Below are 4,837 nucleotides of genomic sequence, written 5' to 3'. Positions count from 1 at the left end.
ATCTTGCGACAGAGGTTGTACGTGACTGTGGACGCCAGGCCCAGGACGCCCCTTCCCAACCTTTCCTGGTTGGGCGGTTAAAATCCCGTCCGTGGTTCTTCTGCCCCGAGGACTTGTTAGCGATGGGAAGCCAGACGCAGGTCACAAACCCGCCCGCCTGTCCCGGTACACGCCCGTGAGGGTACCCCCCAGTTGCCGACCCGGCGTTTGCTGCAGGGAGCCCGTTTCACACAACAGGTCGTGGCAGGAGCTCGGCTATCGGAGCCGGCAGAGCTCGGCGCGCCATGTCTCTCCCCGTTCCCCACGGAGGGCGGCTGAGGGCCGAGGAAAGGCTGCGCCGGGCTGGGAGCAGCCCTTAGGAAGCCCCCGTGTGCCGCACCTTGGCCAGGCTCCCCTGCTCGACTGTGGGCAAATTGCTTAACATCTCCTTTTCCCGTTCCTCTGAAATTCCTCATCTCCTGGGGCTGCCGTGAGCGTAGATCACCGAGACCTAAAGGGCAGAGGTATCGGAGAAAGGCTTTGGACGGGGTGAGGGTGAGAGAGGAAATAAACCGCTCCGCTGAGAGCCAAATTTGTAACGTGCGTGAGAGCAGAGCCTGGCCTCAACGAACACCACAGCTAAAAATAAAAGATCGAGCAGGTCTCATTTCGGTGAGCGCTAACCACTTCCAGACAGAGGAGACGAGGGCCTTCAGGAGGGAACCGTGACCACCTAACAGAGAGAGCTTTGTGATTCCCAGGCTCAGGGGAGCTCGCTGGAAAAGCTACGCGTGCAATTCACTTGTGCTTGCAACTTGTCCTCGGGACTACGCCGATCCGCGTTGTTGCTTTGGAGGTTTGCATCTAAGAAACACTTGCACGCAGTGGGGTTTGTGCGGTGCTGGATGTTACGGATTAGGTACAACAAAGCCAGCGTGAGCCTTTGCATCACTCCGGCACCCTTCCGCGGGCTGCATTTCCACCTGGAACCAACCCCAGCCCCTCCTCGAGATTCCCTGTGCTGCGGCCAAAACCAAAATGACTTCTGAGCCCATTTCAAACGCTTCTCTCCTACTGCTGCGTTCATTGCTACCTCCGGCTGACCCCACGGCGCTCCTGAGCGTTGCTCTGCCATGACACCGTACCAGAGCTCTTGTACCTGCTGTGAAATGCCCGAGTCCTCGTCCCGTACCAGAGCTCTTGTACCTGCTGTGAAACGCCCGAGTCTTCCTCCTCCCTCACCTTGCGCTGCGTCACCCTCCTGCCTTGGGTCCACTTTGACGGGTTAGCCATGAAGCGCGTTCCCACAGGGGAGGCTTGGGGACTGCAGGGGCTCTGGTACAGATCCTCCCCTCTGCTTTGGGCTCATTTCGATTATCCGGCAGTTGGCACCTACTGTCTTCAGTCACTGCCCTGGCAGCACGCTGGGGGTGGCAGAGATCAGCCCGTTCCCCATTTTAAGTTCCCGGCCACGGAGAGGAAGCGCAGGGAAGGACACGGCGCCGCTGCGCAGCAACCTGCGTGCTCTGCCGTGCTCCCCCAGCTACCAGCTCCCTACAGCGGCTGCTAGATCTTCACTGCACTGAGAAAACCACAGGCTGTAATTCGCTTTGGAAGAAGGACCTGGTGCACACCCAGATCACCTTGTAAGCCATTAACCGCCTTCACTTACTGCTGTACGCTGCCACTGACCTGAAGGACCGTTACGCTGCTACAGCTGTGGACGTGTACCACTGCTGGCTTCATACAGAGTGACTGACGGGGTTGCTGTCCCCAGCGGGGTTACTCTTTGTTAAGTGCTGTACCCCCGGCAGGGGGGCTCCTCTTCCTCAGTCCACTGCTGCGGTTAGACCCTCACCCCTTCGCTCTAAAGCGTCCAGGTGGAAGACCAGAGCAGGGAGCGCTTACATACGTGCTGTGGGCAGATCTCTGGCCTGGTGGGACAGCGATGAGCGACCGAGGTGAACCTCAGCTGGAGTGTCTGCGGCAAGGAGAAACGCGCCGACAGCCTGCTGCGGTAGCAGCGTTGGGAAGAGTCAGGACAGCCAGCGGCAGAGAGCGGAGCGCCAAAGAAAAGAAGAGCAGAGAACCAAGTTGTTGCAGCTCAATGTTCAGATTTAAACGGTCTTCCCCTCCAGAATTCAGTAAGGGGGAAGGTCTTAGCCACCCCCTCCGGTCATAAAGATCCTGCACCAACCTCCAGTGCGTTCTGGCCTTACAAGTTCTCGTGTTTCTAGGATGCTGTTCCTTATCGCCAGTACCTCCCCCATCGAAACACAGACAAGGACCTGAACAAGCAGATGCCCGTCCAGCCTTCAGAGACGCTGAATTTCCTATCAACGAAGGAGACTGGGGCAAAGCCCCCATGACTGTAGGGGCCGTAGACCAAGCCCAGCCCCTCCTCGTGCTTGACTTCAGCTTTGCCCTTCCCTTCTCTCCCTAGTGAAATACCTGCTCTTATCTACAAGAATTGCTCCATCAAGCTGGGATTATCAGATCTAAATCTATCCCTCGCTCTGTGCCCTCAACATACTTCAGGTTGTACTTAAAAATATTCCAGCATTTGCTTCCCATCAGGTTTATTTTTCCCCCACTCTTCCCCAGGAGCGGGAACCCGAGCGAGCCGCAGCCCAAGAGCCACACCACCTCTCTGTGCTCCAAACAGGACTCGGCTTATCCAAATCCAGAAGCGGTGCCGACGTTTTCAGAACGGACGCTACTTAAAGGTATTAGCGAGATTGAGCGCAGTTATCTCAACCTTGGGTGTCAGGCTTCGCTGATCCTAGCGGGCACCAGCCAAGTGGAACCATCCTTCAATCCAAGCAGTTTTACCAGCTTTTATTAGAAACACCAGCACATTTCAAGTTTCCTCTTTTTGATCACAAATATAGTATTTTTCCTCTTTTTAAGTACACAGCATGAGACACAGCATCAGGGCTTTCCATCCTTTTTTTTTTTTTTTTTTTTTAAAACAGCAATTGCTTTTGGACAAGCTTTGGGTTAGTGTTCGCTGACCTCACCCCAGCCCCAAATTCTGACATCTTGAATTGCTGAAGACAGTTGCGTGGGCAGATGAATCCAATGGTGGTGAAAAAGATACAATAGTTAAAAGTTTGCAAGAAAAGTTTAAGCAGAGACCCTCTACAGTTAAAAAGAATGAAGTAGTGCCGCGGCGCGCTACTATTTTCACAGTATGGGGATAAAAGTTGAGATAAATCGTTTGCTCTTCTCCCCCCGTCCTCCCCCAACATCGTTCCGATAAAAAGGTTAAGGCTGGAGGAAGCGCTAACTGAATGTGAAAAGCCGAGCGTGCCCGGTGCTCCCCGCTGGAGCGGCGGCAGCTGCCGGGCAGGATACCTCGCTGGGTTTGCTGCAAATCCCATGCCAGTCGCACGTTAATCGAGAAGCCTCGAGGTCTGAGTGATGGCATTTTAGGCTAGTCGCGGTTTTAGCTCACACCTACGCTGGGAAAGTTTCCCCGGACTTTTTAACTCCACGAAAGTAATTGGCTGGGGGGAGGAGGGGCAAGTATCCCAGGAACATGAGGGCATGGTGACAGGATATTAAAGGGAACATGTACATGATTTGTTATTTTTTATTCCACAGAAAACCCTCAAATCTAGACTCAGAGTTAACAGCAGAAAAATAGTGTTAAAGTCAATAGGTTCATATTTTACTGTAGACTAAATAAATTAGCCTAGAATTAACTCAATACTCTCTATTTTCCTTTCATTGGTGATCCTTCCCTAAATTAATGCAGTTTTTAAAAAGCAACGGCTATTAATAATTTATTCCAGTTAACCCTTATGGATGAACACCTGCAAATATTCCATGTACGGGAACCATTCCCCTCTCCTCTCCCTCCCCGAAAAGGAAACAATCGCTAAAGGGTGTTGTAAAACAGACATGCTACCTACAATACGCCATGTATCGTGCCACTCCTATCGATGCCTCTGGCTGCTCTGTGTAATGAGTGAATATTCATAGCCATGTCTTACAAAGAACATGATCAAAAAATATATAAATAAATAAAAACCTTAAACATTCTTACATGGATTTTAAAGAACAGAATACATGTTAAAAACTTCAGTAATTTATATCAATTTTAAGCAATACTTTATATACAATGGAAAAAAGACATGCATAGTCCAAATACAATGTTGAAAACAGCATTTTCATAACAAAAAAACCCAAACACTAAGTGTTAATACCATGTACATGAATTCAAGAAGGACCACCCTTTTTGTCTGTTGCACACAGTTTATTTAACAATATGATATTATAAGTAAGAAATGAGTTTGTTTTTTTTTTTTACCATTCTATACAGTGATTGAATCTTCTTGGATTTTCTTATTTATAGTAATTATAGCGCTTGCATGATTTACACTAGAATTGCTTTTCCTCATTTCAAGTTTCACACAGAAGAAAGAAAGAAAAGAATGCTTCTTCTCTATTCAAATCAGCACGGTCTAAGAGTGATCATCCCTATTTTCATCTAAAACCAGTTTTATCAGAGAAACAAAGCAACAATTTCTACATCTGCAAGACAAGGATTTTGGCGTTGGCCAATGTGTGGTTTTGTGTGCAAGAGTCAATTCCTATCTTTCCAGGGGTAATACTTCAAACGCCTGCAGAGTTCACTATAGAAAAAAAATCTTCCCGCAACGTGTCAAAGTTACCGGGATACATTATAATGTTGCATTATTTCAGGAAACAGTTTCTGAATATTATTTTTTCTTCTTTTAAACGCAAATGTTTAAAGTCTTGAAAATACAAATAAAAAATATGAATATAATGAACTTGTTTTCCCCCGTTAAAAAAAAGGTATGAGTCAACAGCAACAAAAAAATAAAAACCA

The sequence above is a fragment of the Aptenodytes forsteri genome, unplaced genomic scaffold, assembly GCF_000699145.1.
Source record: "Aptenodytes forsteri isolate BGI_AS27 unplaced genomic scaffold, ASM69914v1 Scaffold26, whole genome shotgun sequence".
Classification (NCBI taxonomy): Eukaryota; Metazoa; Chordata; class Aves; order Sphenisciformes; family Spheniscidae; genus Aptenodytes; species Aptenodytes forsteri.
The sequence above is the reverse complement of the archived record's forward strand: the minus strand, read 5'-3'. Positions refer to the sequence as shown.